Source organism: Coenobita brevimanus, chromosome 38 (assembly GCF_032717465.1).
Source record: "Coenobita brevimanus isolate Jiangsu-jjx chromosome 38, ASM3271746v2, whole genome shotgun sequence".
NCBI classification, from domain to species: domain Eukaryota; kingdom Metazoa; phylum Arthropoda; class Malacostraca; order Decapoda; family Coenobitidae; genus Coenobita; species Coenobita brevimanus.
The window spans coordinates 14,031,548-14,051,571 of record NC_136991.1 but is presented as its reverse complement, the minus strand read 5'-3'; positions in this window follow the sequence as shown (position 1 = coordinate 14,051,571).

The following is a 20,024-nucleotide window of genomic DNA, read 5'->3' as shown; positions in this document are numbered from 1 at the left end:
AACAAACGACCGTGTTTACCACCCTGAAAACTGCTCTTGCTCTAGTTCTGGGTTTTGCATTTCCTGGTTATTCCAAACTTTTTTTTACTATGCATAGATGCTTCCTGAGTGGGCCTCGGTGCTGTTTTCATGCAACATGACTCTGAAAGGAGGAACCATGTTGCTGCCTATGCCAATCGAGTGTTAAACTCTGCAGAAAAGAATTACAGTGTAACCACTGGGAAGCCCTCGCCGTGGTCTGGTCACTAAAACATTTCCGTAACATCATCCATGGTTACCTTGTTCATATCCAGACAGACCATCTTCCTCCTTGCGACCTGTTTCGAGGATGTAATCTTACTGGTCGCCCTGCACGCAAGTCAGTTATTGTTAATGACTATAATGCAACGTTTGAATACGTTCCTGGAAAAGTAAATGTTGTGGCAGATGCTCTTTCTTGTTATGTTGCCACAGTCTCGACTGGTTGTGATGTAAATTTGCCATTCAGTTATGACACTCCATGAGTTCCAGCATGTTGACCCTCTATGATCTTAGGTCACATACTTTCTTAAGTCTGGTGCCGATTCTTCCTTGCCAGAGTTACAGTACCAGTTCCTGTGTCTGATTTCTTCCTCAATAATGACTTACTTTTCAAAAAGACGGTACTCACACGTACCGATGTGCCACGTCGCAAAGTTAGGCAACTAGTCATTCCAACAGACTTAATTCCTGCTGCCTACCATTTAATCCACGACACTCTCACTCATATTACCCGGGTAAGGACAGATGCTTACGACAGGTGCATCTTTCATATTATTGGCCCACTATGTGAAAGGATGTAGAAGCGTACTGCTATGCATGTCTATCTTGTGCTCATCATAAAAGAACTACTGGTCGACCTGCACCCATACTGCAATACCCTGTACCATCAAGGTCTTGGCAATCTGTATCCCTTGATCTTCTGAAATACCACGTACAGAATCTGGCTTCGTTTATCTGTTAGTGGCAGGCAATCATTTTTCCAGGTTCGTGATTGCGAGACAAATCTGTTAATGCAGTTGCCCATACTTTTGTTAATTCAATCATTTGTCCCTTCGCAGCTTCAGAAGTAATTCTAATGGATAACGGGTCAGAGTTCAACAATTCAGTGCTGGAAGAAATTTGCTGCTACTATGGAATTAGTACGGTAAGTGTAATGTTGTTGCCCATCATCTAGCCTCTAATGGCCTCATGGAGTGCCTGAACAGGAAGATAGTAGAACGCCTGTCATATCGTGGGTGATCAGAACTCCATGTGGAAGAATGGATGGCGCAGATAGCTACGGCAATTAATGAAACACTGAATCAGTCAATTCGTCATCTATGGCTTTGACAAGAGACTACCTTATTCTTTGTTGCAATCTAAGCCTGATCCGATCTACAATCACGATGATTATGTCAAAGTTCACCTCTCAAATTTTCAGAAAATTCATAAGTTCATTCAGGGAAATCTGGCCCTTTCAAATGCAGAAATGGTACATAAACAACACGCACCTGCCTCCGATGTAATCATCCAGTAAGGTGACTTAGTTTTTACCCTGGACCAGAAGCATGCATCAAAAACTGACAGTAAATTCCTAGGTTCTTTCCGTGTCATCTCTTGTAAGGGTAACAAATTTGAAACAAAGGATCAGTCTAACGACGCAAACAAATGGGTGCATGTCGATCACCTTAAGCGCGTGCACCGAGAGACATAGTGTTGGAGGAATCACCAGTGGAGGAATCACCTGGAAATGCCTCACCTTCTTCTCAGCCAGGAAATGCTTCCTCTCCCATTCCTTTTTCTGACACTCCTTCATCTTCTCCTTCTCATTCGGAGACACTGCCACCATCTCCTGCTGTTAATAACTATTATTCCAAAATTAGTTTGACGTCCAAATCTCCGGTTTCTTGTGTCACCCAAGCAACATCATTGATGCCATATAGTCACAACCAAGTCCTCTTCATTATCATCTCTTCGACCTGGCCATTGATTTAGCCTTTCATAAATATGACATTGTCTAGAGTGTAGGCAACCTTGATTCCATCTTTGTTACTAGCTAGTATCATGACTGATATCATTTCACTCTTGTAATTAGGTAGTATTGACACAAATATGACTGAAATAGCTGCAGTCTTAAGGAAATGATAATTTCGGCGTTATCACAGAAATAATGTATGCCACTCTCCAACAATTTATGCTGCAAGTTATGACATTATCAGCTGCTGTATTACCATAGACTTTGTTCCAAAGTCAAGTTTCATCTGATTTCACCCAGGGCTCACTCTCACTTCATCCTTAATTCTATATGTTATTATGTTCTTACTATCATATTCCTGATCGTTTTGCAGTTGTTCTCATCTCTTCCAACCGATACCTTTCCATCTACCTCTCATTGGCACTTTTAATACATTATTCTTGTACTCTAAATTCCTTCCTGTTGTACTCTGTTGTATTCTAAATTCCTGTTGGACTCTAAATTTCTATTGTCTCACGACTATATGCCACTTTACTGTAAAATCCATTTGAACTTTATTCTTCTCCTATCCCTTTCTTTAATATCTTCCCTACTGTCCTTATTTCTTATATATACATATATATATATATATATATATATATATATATATATATATATATATATATATATATACTTAATTCCCCTGTGATTTCTAGCAGCAGTGATAAATTGTTACTAATAATATATACTCTTCTCATACCATCTTTAACTCATATTTTATTGTATTTTTACCATGGTCAGGCGTTTGTATTATAGTTCTTATTTTCACTGATCTTACGTAAGCCAACTATTTACGTTGCAACGCATACCTTCCTTCTTTTACAAGATCCATTGTACTCATCAATGATCAGCAACCTAGGTACATTTTTTATGTATTGTATTCTTAGTATTATACTCTTTTTCTTCATTCCCGAGGTAATGGGACTTTTTATCTATGTATTTTCCCACTGTGTCAGGAGAAACAACTTCTAGTTACCCCGAGGAAGCTGTTACTAATATTTTCTTATTAACAGGACACAGTATAATTTGTCAACCTTGTTTATGCTTATGTAAATGTTAATGTGGGTAGTATGTAGCTGTGTGTAACTGTGTTTAGCTGTCAGAAAGGCTACGTGACTGATTTCACTTCTTTAGGTCTCGCCACTGCTTGATTTTAATTATGTAGCAGCTTTTGAAAGCTAGGGCTGGGAGCACGCGGGACTCATACCAGGTCGTCATCTTGGGCAGACTGTATTACCTTTAGTCATAGTAGAGAATATCTCTGGTGACGGACTTAGAGTTTACCGCCCAAACATAAAGATACATGCACAAGCACACACGCACACGCACGCATGCGTACCTGCAAGTGCACACACGCATGTACACGCACGCACAGAGAAGCACGCACTCATGCATGCACCCGCGCACATGTACTCTCTCTCTCTCTCTGTTCTTACCTAATTAGAGGCTTCACCAAACCCTGTTTTAGAGGTCTGCCACCAGGTGGTCTAGCGTCGCCCAGCCTTGATTAAATTTTTTTTGGGGGTTTTAAAGACCTGTGAAATTGTACCTAATACTAAGTTTATAATAATATTGCTATATATAGGACTTTTTTTTCCTATTCAATCAAGCACATATACGTATACCTGTAAAGAGAGAATAACCAGGTTTGCAGAGAATCTTAGCTTGGGGACTAAAATAGTGTGCTATCTATTTACATATATCTGAAAAAATAGTGTGCAGTTAGTAAAAGGAGATTACTTTCAGGACTTCTGATGTGTGTGTTTTAGCATGCTTTAAAGAAGTAAGCAGTTCCACTGAAAATAATGTACTGAACGATTGCTTAGTTGGTCAATCAGCCATATTAATTCAAACAAACGGCAGTGTGGTACGACACTATAACCATAACAGAGTACGAGGAGCTGAAGTGTAAACTTACTAAACTGTGCAGTGGAGCCAGGGAAACATTTAAAAGAATTATTTGTGTTAGACTTTGGTTACTAAGATAACCAAGACGTCCAACAGGTCCGTATTGTTCGGAAAAGTCATACGTCAGGCAGGGCAGCATATCGAAAGGTGCTGCTAAATATGCGGCTACATATCCGTTTTCTTTTGTGGATACTAACGAATGACAAATATTTTAATCATTGTTATCGTGCTTTATGGATGGTTCTAGTAAAATTGCCTAAGATCTGTGTCTACGTTATGCTTACAGAGATGAGTAAACTGACGAAAGCTGAGTTTACAAAATGACACATATTATTTTTTATATAATCAAAGGGCTCCCATATTGTAATTTCTTTGTAGCATATCATGCCATCTAGGTAATATAATGAGTAAAATATGTTTAAGGTGTATTACTTTGTGTGAAAATTAAAAAGAAATTAAGCACTGGCTACTTTTTCAGTGCCTACCCCGCATCAAATCTGGGCGATGGAAGCGAACCTAGTGGCAGATTTCTGAAACAGGATCTGGTGAAGTCTCTAATTGTATCTTTACAGGAATGAGTCAAGTTCGTACTGTCCCGTGTTTTGAACCATTTTTATCATACATGACTTTAAGTTTATGAATAGTTTTGCCACACACTATTTCATTGGCTAGTACAATCCACTGATCAATTGCTCTGTTTGGCAAACTGAATTTCCCTACGTCTTTATCACCTCTATTTTTGCATAGTTTTTTGCTGCGTTCTCTAAATGTTGCTTCCCCATAAGTTACATACTCATTTATGTCTATTTTCTCGTTTCCTATGATGCATTTATATAAAATAATCATGTCTCCTTTTTCCCTTCTGTGATGCTGGTAGGTTTAATTTTCAAGTCCTTCTTCATAACTTAGATTCCTTAAGCTTGGTGCCCATCTTGTAGCGGCCATTTGTACCTTTTCAATCTTATCTGTGTGTTTTTTGAGATGTGGATTCCTGACTATTGATGCATACTCCAGAGTTGGTCTGATTGATTGATGTTATTGTCATTCTCAGCATGTCATCATATATATATATATATATATATATATATATATATATATATATATATATATATATATTTGTGAATGCTGCCCTCATATTAGCAAGCAGTGTGTAGATGTTCCTTACTTTTTCATTTATGTGTTCAGCCGGTGATAGTCTGTTATTGATAATCACTCCTAAATCCTTTTCCTTTTCTTATATGTGTTGGGTTGAACTTCCTAAAATATAGTCCCAGTCTGTATTTTTTTTTTTTTTTTTCTTTTTGCTTTACCAAATTTTATTACATGACATTTGTCCACACTGAATTCCATTTACCATCTACTGCTCCATTCATGAAGCTTATTTAATTCCTGTTGTAGCTCTATGCAAAAGTCTGTGTAATTTTCCTTTTTGTTTTTGCATCATCAGCACATTTTGATAGATTCCATTTCCGATGTTGCTATGTCATTTATATATATACTAAAAAAATAATTGGTGCTAACACCGATTCCTGTGGAACTTCACTTGTCACTTCTCTCCATGATATGTAATTTCCCCTTAGCACTGTTCTCATCTCTCTTTGACTGAGTTTGCATCCAATCATACAGATAACATTGAACTCCTTCTTGATGGTACAGTTTCCATAAAAGTCTTTTGTGTAGTAGTCTGTCAAATGCCTTCTTGAAATCCAAATATATGCTGTCTACCCAGTCATCTATTTTCTGTAGTATTTCTGCAACTCCATCATAGTAACTCAATTGGTGCTTAATAGGTTAGTAACACATGATTTTCCCTTTCTAAAACCTAACTGTCTTTCTGTTATCATATTGTGTTTTTCCAGGTGATATTCCCAATTTTTTCGTATTGGTTGTTCTAAAATCTTGCTTACGATGCTGGTCTCTGGTACTGGCCGGTAGTTAAGTGGATTTTGTCTATTTCCTTTCTTGAAAAGGGGTACAATGTTTTCTTCCAAATATCAGGTAGTTTACCCTGTCTTAGGGATTTCCTAAATATTAAAAGTAATGGGCTGCATAGCTCTTTTCCACATTCCTGTAATACTCAACACGAAATCTCGTCAGGGCCAGTAGCTTTTCCTTTGCCTAATTTCCTCATCTCCTTCTGGACATCTTGTTTTGATATACAGTATATATATTTATTATGTGTGGGTATGCTTGTTCTTTTCATCTCTCGCAAATCTAATTTCTTTAGGAAATACTGATTGGAATTTTTAGTTTAGTGCTTCACAAATATCTTCTTCATTGCATGTGTGTGTGTGTGTGTGTGTGTGTGTGTGTGTGTGTGTGTGTGTCAGACAGACAGACACTGAACGCGATACAGACAAGAACAGCTAAAGAGTTAGCATTGCAGCCAGGCAGTGACGTTAAAAGAGAATGACAGACAAACCCATATGCAGAGAGAGAGAGAGAGAGAGAGAGAGCGTACCTGTGTGTGTGGGGGGGGTGTTTGTGTGTGTGTGTGTGTGTGTGTGTGTGTGTGTGTGTGTGTGTGTGTGTTTGCATGCATGGGTTTCTGCATGTGTGTGTGTGCTTATGTGTGTATATATGTGTGTGTGTGCTTATGTGTGTATGTATGTGTATGCATCTGCGTGTTTGTATGTATGTGAATTCGTGTGCGTGTATGTGTAGGTGTGTATGTCTGTGTGCACGTGTGGGTATGTGCATCTGTGTCTGACTATGTGTGTGTGCATGTGTCAGTATGTGCGTGTATATATGTGTACGTATCTGTTCTTACCTAATTGCATCTTTACAGGAATGAGTCAAGCTCGTACTGTCCCATGTCTTAAACCATATTTATCGTATATATCCTTAAATTTGTGAATTGTTTTGGCACACACTTTTCATTCGGTAGTGCATTCCACTGATCAATTGCTCTGTTTGGGAAACTAAATTTCCTTACGTCTTTATCACCTCTCTTCTTATGCAGTTTTTTGCAGTGTCCTCTTGCTGATGCTTCCACATAGGGTAAGTAATCATTTATGTCTATTTTCTCCTTCCCTAATATGCATTCATATAGCATAATCATGTCACCTCTTTTCCTTCTCTCCTGTGGTGTTGGTAGATTCAGTTTATTTAGTCTTTCTTCGTAGCTTAGATCCCTTAAGCTTGGTACCCATCTTGTAGCGGCCCTTTGAACTTTTTCAATCTTGTCTATGTGTTTTTTGAGATGAGGACTCCAGACTCCTGATGCATACTCCAGGGTTGGTCTGATGAATGATGTTATTATCTTTCTTAGCATGTCTTTATTGATGAATGTGAATGCTATTCTCATATTTGCAAGCAGTGTATACATGTTCCGTACCTTCTCACTGATGTGGTCAGCCGGAGATAGTCTGTTATAGATAATCACACCTAGGTCCTTCTCTCTTTCTGATGTGTGTAGGTTTATTTTCCTGATGTATAATCCCAATCAGGTCTCCACTTTTACCAAACTTGATTACATGACACTTGTCCACATTGAAATCCATTTGCCATGTATTACTCCATTCATGAAGTTTATTTAATTCTTCTTGTAGCTCTTTACAAGAGTCTGTGTTAGTAATTCTCCTTTGTATTTTTGCATCATCTGCAAACATATTTAGATGGCTTTCATTTCCAGTGTTACTGTCTATATCATTTATATGCACTAAAAACATGATTCGTGGCAGCAATGAGCCCTGTGGTACTCCACTAGTCACTTCTTTCCATGATGAGTAATTTCCCTTTAGAACTATTCTCATTTTTCTTTTTATGAGAAAATCTGGCATCCAACAATACAGTTTGCCTCGAATTCCTCCTTGATGGTACAGTTTCCATAAACGTCTTTGGTGTGGTACTGTGTCAAATGCTTTCTTGAAATCTAAATAGATACTGTTCACCCATCCTTCTCTTTCCTGTAATGTGTCTGTTAACAGTCATAGTAGATCAACAGATTAGTAATAAACGATTTTCCTTTTCTGAAACCAAACTGTCTTTCTGTTATCATATTGTGTTGTTCTAGATGATTTACCCAAGCTTTTCTTATAAGCTTTTCTAGTACCTTGCTTACAACACTGGTTAATGATATTGGTTGGTAGTTGTGTGGATTCTGTCTATTCCCTTTCTTGAATAAGGGAACAATGTTTGCTTTCTTCCAAATATCAGGTAGTTTACCTTGACTCAAGGCTTTTTTGAAAATTAAAAATAATGGTTTACTTAATTCCTTTGCACATTCACATAGCACCCAACATGAAATTTCATCAGGACCATTTGCTTTTCCTTTGTCTAATATACTGAGCTCCTCCTGCATTACTTTTTCTGATGTTTGTATATCTGGTAGTATGTGTGGGCATGCATGTTCCACATAATCCCTCCAAATTATTTTTTTCCTCTGTAAAAACTGATTGGAAATGATTGTTTAATGCTTCACAAATATCCTTCTCTTGTGTATAGGTGATTCCCTCGTCCGCAATGGGTTGTATTTTATCATCTACTTTGGTTTAGCTTCTGATGTAGCTGTAAAATAGCTTCGGTTGATGACTACTTTTATTTATGATATCTTCCTCAAACTGTTTTTGGGCTTCCCTCCTTATTCTTGTATAATCGTTTCGTGCCTGTTTGTAATTATTACACTGGTCTGCATGATTTTTTTTATTGACTGTATGGTATCTTTTTCGAAATATATATGAAAAATAGTGATTCATTGTGTTTTTTATTCATCTCTATCACATCAGGTTGTCAAGTTATACGAAGACGTTACTTTTCTCTTTTTGTATAACATAAGTAAATGATAAAGTATATTATCAATTAAAATGCTTACCTTATATTGACTTAAGTGTTAAATCTAATATATTTTTCTTTTTCTCTGATTGTTAATATGTCTAGAGGCTGCATAAATTCACCAGACATATTTTGCTAAGTCTGCGGACAATTCACCCCTTCAGATTCCCGGAGCAATATTATTCCTTTGTTGAAGCACTGCTACTTTGCTTATTTTGGCTGCAAACTTGGAGACCAGGACATGCCATTTGCACCACACAAAGCTTGCAAGAGTTGGATCAGTAAGCTCCAAATGTGGTCAGTTGGAAAACTTAAATGTATGCCCTTTGGAGTACCAATGGTATGGCGGGGGCAGATGAACCACCATGATGACTGCTACTTTTGTATGACTAAAGTAGCGGGATTCAACAAGAAGACTAAAGATCGCATAATATACCCAAATATTCCTTCAGCAATAAGGCCTGTTCCACACTGATGATATTCCTGTACCTATGCCACCTGAGACATTGGAAATTTAATCAGAGTCTGATACTAGTGATACTAATGAGATGGAAGTAGACTATGAACCACCAACAAATGACGATCCCAAACTCTTCAACCAAGTTGAGCTCAATGACGTGGTGAGAGACCTTAACCTTCCAAAAGAAAGTGCACAGTTACTTGGCTCTAGACTGAAGGAACACAGGCTTCTAGCTCCTGGAACAACATTTGCTTGGTACCGTCATCGCGAAGCGGAACTCACTCGGTTCTTTGAGAAAGAGGATTCTTTAGTTTTCTGTTCAGATATTTCTGGCCTTATTGAACACATGGGGATGTCGTACAAAGCAGATGAATGGAGGCTCTTCATTGATTCTTCTAAAAGAAGTTTAAAGGCTGTTCTTCGCTACAATGGCAACACAGCTGCATCTGTGCCAATTGGCCATAGTGTCCAAATGTCAGAAACTTACGAAAATATGAAGACACTAATAACTACAATCAAGTACCAGAATCACAATTTTCTCATTTGTGGTGATTTAAACGTTATTGCTCTCCTACTAGGTCTTCAAGGGGGATACACCAAGTGTCCCTGTTTTCTGTGTCTTTGGGATAGTAGGGCAGACAGCCAGCACTATGAACAAAAAGACTGGCCACCAAGGACCAGCTTCTTACCCGGAAATCACAACGTGAAAGCTGTGCCACTAGTTGACCTCAAGAAAATTCTGCTGCCACCACTCCACATCAAATTAGGGCTTATGAAAAATGTTGTGAAGGCCCTGAACAAGAATGGAGCTGCTTTCAAGTACCTGGAGTCAAAGTTTCCTTGTATAAGTGAAGGCAAGCTAAGGGCAGGAATCTTTGTTGGCCCTCAGATTCGGGAATTGATGAAGGACAAGCATTTTGAGGAAGCATTAGCAGGTGTCGAGGTGAATGCCTGGTTTTCCTTCAAGCAGATTGTTCAAAACTTCTTGGGAAACGGGCGCTCCCCCGAATATGAAAAAACGATCCAAGACCTGATTTCAAGTTTCCAGCAACTTGGGCCTAGAATGAGTGTGAAGATGCACTTTTTGCACTCACATCTTGACTATTTTCCCAAGAATTGTGGAGACTACAGTGAGGAACAAGGAGAGCGGTTCCATCAGGATATTTGCACCATGGAAACTCGATACCAGGGCAAATGGAATGTCAGCATGATGGCGGATTACTGCTGGTCATTGAAACGTGATGGTCTCGATGCACAGCACAAGCGAAAATCAAAGCGGTCCTCTTTCCTTTGAATCGATATGTAGGCTAACCACTAGGAGCTTATTTTTTAACAATATCATTTGATTTGATGTTGATGATTGTGATTCATTTCATGATGAACGTGATCCATGTTGATTTGGAATACATATGTTCTTAAAACTAACAGAATGTGCTTTTCCATGATTACTTGCTTAATTTTAATAAAGTATCAATTTATTAAAAATTCACATTTTTTATTATCATTTATTTGTATTTTATTCAACATCCTTATGTGATAGAGCAAAATGGTTTAGATATTTGAAATCAGCAACCCAAGAATATGTAAGATCACAACCATGAATAAAATTTAAAAAAAATCAAATCCCAAATGCAGGCCAGTGATAATATACCCTTTCACTATTATGTCCTCTATATCTGTTCCACAACACATCTCTTTTTTCTTTTGATTTTTTACATTCTGTATTGAACCATTTCTTTATTTTCTTTTCTGCTTCTTTGTGCTGTGGGATGTACTTCTGGACTCCTATTTCATAAAGTTCACAAAATTTTTTATATATAGCATTTAGATCATGTCCTCTAAGCTCCTTTTCCCAATCAATTCTAAGAAGTAAGAGATGGGTGAGAGCTAGGAGGGTTAGGTGTGGCAGGGAGGTTTTGAAAGTGAGTCAGTTGCATAAAAGAGAGAAAAAGATAGAGTATCAGGAGAAATTGAAAGATGAGTGGAGCGCAGTGAAAGATCGGGAAAATGGCAGCGTGGAGGAGGAATGGCAGTTGTTTAAGAGTGCTGTGGTGGGGCATGCAGAAGAGGTGTGTGGTGTGAGACGTGTGGGTGGTGGTGTAAGAAAAGGAAGTGAATGGTGGTGCGAGGAAGTATGTATGGCTGTGGCCGAGAAGAGACGTGCATATGAAGTGTGGCTGCAGAGGAAGGATGAGATGTCATATGAAAGGTATAAGGAAAAGAGGAATAGAGCGAGAAGGGCTGTGCGTGATGCTAAAGTGGCAGCAGATGAGAGGTGGGGTAGGCGGCTGACAGAGAATTTTCAACAGAATAAGAAAATGTTTTGGAAGGAGGTGAAAAGGGTGCGAAAGGGAGAGTCTGGGAAGGAAGAACGAGTAAAAGCAGAGGATGGAAGGATGTTAATTGAGATGGATGCAGTAAGGAAGAGATGGGCAGAGTATTTTGAAAGATTATTAAATGTAGAGGAGGAAAGGGTGGCTGAGATTGTGGCGGATGGAAGGGTGCAAGGAATAAATGTGTTGGGAAAGTTGAATGATTCTTTGATCACGAAGGAGGAAGTGGAGAAGGCAGTAAAGGAGATGAAAACAGGGAAAGCTGCAGGTATGGATGGGTGTGCTGTGGAATGCCTGAAGGGTGGTGGAGTGACTATTGTTGACTGGTTAGTAAGATTGTTGAATGTGTGCTTTGAGAAAGGTATGGTGCCAATTGACTGGGCAAGTGCTTGTGTGGTCCCGTTGTATAAAGGCAAGGGTGATAAGTATGAATGTACTAGCTTTAGGGGTATAAGTCTGTTGAGTGTTGTAGGTAAGGTGTATGGTAGAGTGTTAATTATGAGAGTTAGAGAGGGTACAGAGGGAGTGATTAGTGATGAGCAGTGTGGCTTTAGGAGAGGGAGGGGATGCGTTGATCAGGTGTTTGCTGTGAGACAAGTGTGTGAAAAGTATTTAGCGAAAGGCAAGGATGTGTTTTGGGCATTTATGGATTTAGAGAAAGCGTATGATAGAATTGATAGGGAGGCTTTGTGGACTGTTTTAAGATTGTATGGACTTGATGGTAGGTTACTAAAAGGGGTGAAAAGTTTTTATGTAAATAGTAGAGCATGTGTAAGAGTGGGAAATGCTGTGAGTGATTGGTTTCCCGTGAGAGTGGGGCTGCGACAGGGATGTGTGATGTCACCTTGGTTGTTTAATATTTACATGGATGGTGTTGTAAGGGAGGTGAATGCAAGAGTTTTAGGTGGTCTGAGTCTGGTAAATGTTGATGGTGGAGATTGGAATCTGAAGCAGCTGCTGTTTGCAGATGATACTGCACTGGTGACTGATTCAGAGGAGAGATTGAGACAGTTGGTAGAGGAGTTTGGAAGGGTGTGTGAAAGGAGGAATTTGAAAGTAAATGAGAATAAGAGTAAAGTGATGAAGTGTACGAGGTTGATAGATGGTAGGGGGATGAATATAGTTTTGAATGGTGAGTTGCTTGAGGAGGTAGATTGTTTTAAATATCTAGGGTCACATGTTGCTGTGGATGGAAGAATAGATGCAGAAGTGAAGTTTAGAATAAATGAAGTAGGAAAGGTGCTGGGAGGAATGAAAAAAGTGTTTAAATGTCGTTCGCTTAGAATGGATGTAAAGAGAAGGCTGTATGAGGGTGTTGTGGTACCGACTGCATTATATGGGGCTGAAACATGGAATATGGGTGTAGCAGAGAGGAAAAGTTTGAATGTAATGGAGATGAGGTGTCTGAGGAGTATGTGTGGAGTGACGCGTATGGATCGGGTGCGAAATGATGAAGTGCGAAGGAGAACTGGAGTTGTTCAGGAGATGGCTGGTAGAGTTGAGCAGAGGGTGTTGCGATGGTTTGGGCATATGGAGAGAATGGATAATGAGCGATTGGTGAAAAAGATAACTAGATCTGATGTGAGAGGTGTAAGGCTGAGAGGAAGACCACGAATAGGATGGATGGATAGTGTGAAGAGAGCGCTGGATGCGAGAGGGATGTCTGTCGAGCAAGGAAGAGTGGCTGTGCGTGACAGAAATAAATGGAGAGAAATTGTGAATAAATAAGTGATGACGCAGCCCTGAGGGGATATTCTCCCGCATTTGGTCTGATCAGCTAGTCAGGTCAGGTGCGGGTAAGGGGATGGGTATGTTATGATGTGGCAGGGGTAAACCAGCTCTGCTGTCGGGCCCTGCTGCGGATGTCACTGATTGCATTGCGCAGTTGCCCCTTGTGCGGTGTGGTGCGGTGAGGATCTGTCCGTTCTCCCCTTTGGGGCTAAGATGTGAATGAATGTGTTTAAATGGATGAGTAAATGGAGAGTGTGTCGTCCTGTCTCGGCTACCTCCCTTTCCTTGGGGGAAGCAGCCTAGGTATATAGATAGATAGATAGACTTCTTTAGGTCATGATAGTTTCCTTTTTATAGTTTAGGCTCTTTTTCTAACTTTCATTGCTGTTAACTATGTCATATGCTATCCTGAAGTTGCAATTTAGTACTGCATGATCGCTTTTGCCGAATGAAGGGTGATATATTAAATTGTCAGTATCGTTTTCTTGCCTAGTAAATATGAGATCTAGCACTGAGGGTACATCGAGTCCTCTTTTTCTGGTGCTTTCCCTTATATGTTGCGTTAGGAAAAACTCTTGCACGAGATCCAGGAGCTTTTGGTCCCAACAGCTTTCTTGGCTTATTATATCTAGAGTATTCCAATTTATATTTGTATTAAAATCTCCTCTTCCGATTTCTCTTCCATTTTATGTAGTAATGCTCTTAAACTCTGAATTGTACTCTCTGCCAGGTCCTCATATTAGTCTCTTTCCTATGAGTTTGATGTGGGTGGCATGTACAAATTGGTTACAATTACTTTCCCTTCAGATGAATTGATCTCTACTGCAATCAGTTCTACATGTGAGGGTATATCTAGTTTTATTTCTTTGACTTTTAGATTTTTCTTAGTTAATATTAAAATTCCTCCTCCTTTTTTTAAGTTCCTATCTCTTCTCCATATATTATATTCATCTAAGTTTAGGATATTTTTTGATATCCTTGGTGTTAATTTTGTTTCAGTTAGGCATATTATATGTGGTTCATTTTCTCTGACAATCATTCATCTCTAATAATTTAGATACCATTCCATCCACATTTGAGTACATCAGCTTAATCATCTTGTTTATATACTTGTCATGTCTTGGTTCTGCTACCTTCCTCCTTTTTATTCCCTCCTGTGTATGTACCACTTTCGTACCTGCAATCCTATTACTTTGTAAGAAAATGTATTCTCCTCCTCTGATCTTCCCTCATTTTCTGTTTTTGCTTCCTCCCTCTTCTCTTTCAGTAATTCCAGTTCCTCTTGTGTTAGGCATCTTTTTATCCATACATTTTTGAACTACTCTTTTTCCATAAGATTCCTTGCATTTTTTAGTATCTCCTCCACAGTGTTTACACTCTGGAAAGTTGCCTTTAAGGGTCTTGACTTGCTTCTCTTGTATTTCCCTAACCTTTTGTATTCCTCTATGTCTTTACTGCAGATTTCCTCTGATATTTCTTTCAGTATGCTCATTACATTTGCCATCTCCTTTTTGTCTCTTGAGATCTTGTTTTTTACTTCTTCCTCTTCTATACTAGTGATTGGTATAGATTTGTTGATATCAACTGAATCTCTGACTAACTTAGGATTGCTTTGGATTATTCTTTTCACTTCCTTTTTAATGCTTTTTTTATTCCTCTCTTGTTTCTAAGTCTTTCTTTACTTTCACCATTTCAGCATAAGTGGTTTCCACGTCATTTTTGTAACTTTGTACAGCATCAGTCACCTGTGTTATCTTCTCCTCAGTATCACTGCTCTGATCTATCATATTGCCTACTTGCCTAATTGTCTCTGTATCATTTTGGAACTCTTCCATAATACTCTCGTGGTTGACTACTGTACTTGCCATTTCACTAATTTTCGTCCTAAGTGTACCCACTTCTACTGTTAGCTCATCTATGGTTGTGTCTTTCTTGTTGACTTCCTTTCCTAATTTTTAAATTTCTTCCTTTTGCAAGTGCATCTGTTTCTTAATTTCATCAATCGAATTCTGAAAAGCCGCCTCTAGTCTGTGTACTCATTCCACCAGTTTATTGTGAGTCTCCATTTCAACCAGTTCTTGGTAGAAATCATCATCCTGCTTTCTACCTTTATCCATTTTCTTTTCCAGATTTGTTTTACTAAAGTATGTGGTCATTTTGCAGTATTAAACGCACATATAGTAATTACATTCCCTGGGGCAGTTGTAGACTAAACAAACGATCAGCTGATTGTGCACATTCTTGTGCTACTTTGTTTTCTATTCTGTTTGAACAAGTCTTGCTTAAAACTTTTTTTTTTTTTTTTTTTTTTTTTAATATTAGAACACCATTTAGTCTAACCTGGTACAGAGCTTGACTCATATCAAGATACTAATTTAGGTAATGCCACTGGTCAAGCTGGCCGGGTATGGAGCAGTGGCGGCGTGCGTCTGCTCTCCTCGGTGTGTGTGTGTGTGTGTGTGTATGTTCTTACCTAATTGTTTCTTTACAGGAATGAGTCAAGCTCGTACTGTCCCGTGTCTTAAACCATATTTATCGTACATATCCTTAAATTTATGAATTGTTTTGGCACACACTATTTCATGCGGTAGTGCATTCCATTGATCAATTGCTCTGTTTGGGAAACTAAATTTCCTTACGTCTTTATCACCTCTCTTCTTATGCAGTTTTTTGCAGTGTCCTCTTGCTGATGCTTCCACATAGGGTAAGTAATCATTTATGTCTATTTTCTCCTTCCCTGATATGCATTTATATAGCATTATCATGTCACCTCTTTTCCTTCTCTCCTGTGGTGTTGGTAGATTCAGTTTATTTAGTCTTTCTTCGTAGCTTAGGTCCCATAAGCTTGGTATCCATCTTGTAGTGGCCCTTTGAACTTTTTCAATCTTGTCTATGTGTTTTTTGAGATGAGGACTCCAGACTACTGATGCATATTCCAGGGTTGGTCTAATGAATGATGTTATTATCCTTCTTAGCATGTCTTCATTTATGTATGTGAATGCTATTCTCATATTTGCAAGCAGTGTATACATGTTCCGTACCTTCTCGCTGATGTGGTCAGCTGGAGATAGTCTGTTATTGATAATCACACCTAGGTCCTTCTCTCTTTCTGATGTGTATAGGGTTTTATTTCCTAACGTATAATCCCAATCAGGTCTTTTTCCACTTTTACCAAACTTGATTACATGACACTTGTCCACATTGAATTCCATTTGCCATGTATTACTCCATTCATGAAGTTTATTTAATTCTTCTTGCAGCTCTTTACAAGAGTCTGTGTTAGTAATTCTCCTTTGTATTTTTGCATCATCTGCAAACATATTCAGATAGCTTTCATTTCCAGTGTTACTGTTTACATCATTTATATACACTAAAAACATGATCGGTGCCAGCACTGAACCCTGTGGTACTCCACTAGTCACTTCTTTCCATGATGAGTAGTTTCCCCTTAGTACTGTTCTCATTTCTCTTTTTATGAGAAAATCTTGCATCCAACAAAACAGTTGGCCTCGAATTCCTCCTTGGTAGTACAGTTTCCATAAAAGTCTTTGATGTGGTACTGTGTCAAATGCTTTCTTGAAATCTAAATAGATACTGTCCACCCATCCTTCTCTTTCCTGTATTGTGTTTGTTACTCTGTCATAGTAGCTCAACAGATTAGTAACACATGATTTTCCTTTTTTGAAACCAAACTGTCTTTCTGTTATCATACTGTGTTCTTCTAGATGATTTACCCAAGCTTTTCTTATAAGCTTTTCTAATACCTTGCTTACAACACTGGTCAGCGATACTGGTCGGTAGTTGAGTGGATTTTGTCTATTTCCTTTCTTGAATAAGGGGACAATATTTGCTTTCTTCCAAATATCAGGTAGTTTACCTTGACTCAAGGATTTCTTGAAAACTAAAAATAATGGTTTACTTAACTCCTTTGCACATTTTCGTAGTACCCAACATGAAATTTCATCAGGACCACTTGCTTTTCCTCTGTCTAATTTACTTAACTCCTCCTGTATTACTTTTTCTGATATTTGTATATCTGGTAGTATGTGTGGACATACATGTTCCACATAGTCCCTCTCAAAATTTTTTTATTCTGTATAAACTAATTGGAAATTCTTATTTAGCGCTTCACAAATATCTTTCTCTTGTGTATAGGTGATTCTCTCGTCCGTAATGGATTGTATTATATCTTTTACTTTGGTTTTGCTTCTGATGTAGCTGTAAAATAGCTTTGGTTGATTACAACTTTTATTTATTATATCCTCCTCAAACTGTTTTTGGGTTTCAACCTTATTCTTGTATAATCGTTTCTTGCCTGTTTGTAATTATTATACGCCCTTTCACTATTGTGTCTTCTGTATCTAGTCCACAACAAATCTCTTCTTTCTTTTGATTTTTTACATTCTGTATTGAACCATTTCTGTATTTTCTTATCTGCTTCTTTGTGCTGTGGGATGTACTTCTGGACTCCTATTTCATAAAATTCACAGAATATATTATATACAGCATTTATATTTTGTCCTCTAAGCTCATTTTCCCAATCAACTTCTAAGAAATACTTCTTTAGGTCTTGATAATTTCCCTTTTTATATTTTAGCCTCTTTTTGTAACTTTCATTGCTGTTAACTATGTCATATACAATCCTGAAGTTGTAGTTTAGTACTGCATGATCACTTTTGCCGAGTGGAGGGTGATATATTAAACTGTCAATATCATTTTCTTCCCTAGTAAATATTAGATTTAGCATTGAAGGTACATCGAGTCCTCTTTTTCTGGTGGTTTCCCTCACATGTTGCGTTAGGAAAAACTCTTGCACGAGATCCAGGAGCTTTTGGTCCCAACAGCTTTCTTGGCTAATTATATCTAGAGTATTCCAATTTATATTTGTATTAAAATCTCCAGTTAGTATAATTCTTTCCGATTTCTCTTCCATTTTATGTAGTAATGATCTTAAACTCTGAATTGTACTCTCTGCCAGGTCCTCATATTCGTCTCTTTCCCATGTGTTTGATCTGGGTGGCATGTACAAATTGGCTACAATTACTTTCCCTTCAGATTTGTTGATCTCTATTGCAATCAGTTCTACTTGTGATGGTATATCTAGTTTTATTTCATTGACTTTTAGATTTTTCTTAGTTAATATTATAATTCCTCCTTTTTTTAAATTTCTGTCTCTTCTCCATATATTGTGTTCCTCTAAGTTTAGTATGTCATTGGATATCCTTGGTGTTAATTTTGTTTCAGTTAGGCATATTATATGTGGTTCATTTTCTCTGACATAATCATTCGTCTCTAGTAATTTAGATACCATTCCATCCACATTTGAGTACATCAACGTTATCATCTTGTTTATATACTTGTCATGACATGGTTCTACTACCTTCCTCCTTTTTATTCCCTCCTGTTTGTGTACCATTTTCGTACCTGCAATCCTATTACTTTGTAAAAAATGTGTTCTTCTCCTCTTCTGATCGTCCCTCATTTTTTGTTTTTGCTTCCTCCCTCTTCTCTTTCAGTAATTCCAGTTCCTCTTGTGTTAGGGATCTTTTTATCCATACATTTTTGAACTATTTTTCCATAAGATTCTTTGCATTTTTTAGTATCTCCTCCACAGTGTTTACACTCTGGAAAGTTACCTTTAGGGGTCTTGTCTTGCTTTTTTCGTATTTCCCTAACCTTTTGTGTTCCTCTATATCTTTACTACAGATTTCCTCTGATACTTCTTGCAGTAAGCTCATTACATTTGCCATCTCCTTTTTGTCTCTTGTGATCTTGTTTTTTACTTCTTCCTCTTCTATACCAGTGATTACTATAGATTTGTTGATATCTACTGAATCTCTGACTAACTTTGGGTTGTTTTGGATTATTCTTTTCACTTCCTTTTTAATGATTTTTTCCTCAACCCTTGTTTCTTAGTCTTTCTTTACTTTCACCATTTCAGCATAAGTGGTTTCCACATCATTTTTGTAGCTTTGCACAGCTTCATTCACCTGTGTTATCTTATCAATATCACTGCTCTGGTCTATCAGACTGCTTACTTGCCTAATTGTCTCTGTATCATTTTTGAACTCTTCCATAATACTCTCGTGATTGAATACTGTACTTGCCATTTCACTCATTTTCTTCCTAAGTGTACTCAATTCCACTGTTAGTTCACTGATGGTTGTGTCTTTCTTGTTGGCCTCCCTTCCTAGTTTTTCTATTTCTTCCTTTTGCAAGTGCATCTGCTTCTTTATTTCATCAATTTCATTTTTGAAAGCCATCTCCAGTTTGTGTACACGTTCAACTAGTCTATTGTGTCTCCACTTCAACCAGTTCTTGGTAGAAATCATCTTGCTTTCTACCTTGATCCCTTTTCTTTTCCAAATTTGCTTTACTAAAGTATGTGTCCATTTTGCAATACTAAAAGCACAGTGTACTTACATTCCCCGGGGCAGTTGTAGTTTAAACAAACTTCAACTGACTGAGCGCATTCTTTCGCCACTCGGTTCTCTTTTCTGTTTGAACAAGTCTTGTTTAAACTTCTTATTTTTTTTATTTTATAAAAAATCATTTAGTCTAACCTGGTACAGAGCTTGACTCATATAAAGATACTAATTTAGGTAATGCCACTGGCCATGCTGGCTCGGTATGGAGCGCTGTCGACGCACATCTGTTCTCCTTTACTCCTTGTGTGTGTAGATGTGTGTGTGTTCAAAGCAGTGCACCCAACGCATGAGGGCTGGAGTGGCCGTTGTTAACATTATTGTTTTACTGTCAATGGCACAGTTCATTATTTTCTTGCTGCAGGGAGCCGATAGTTACA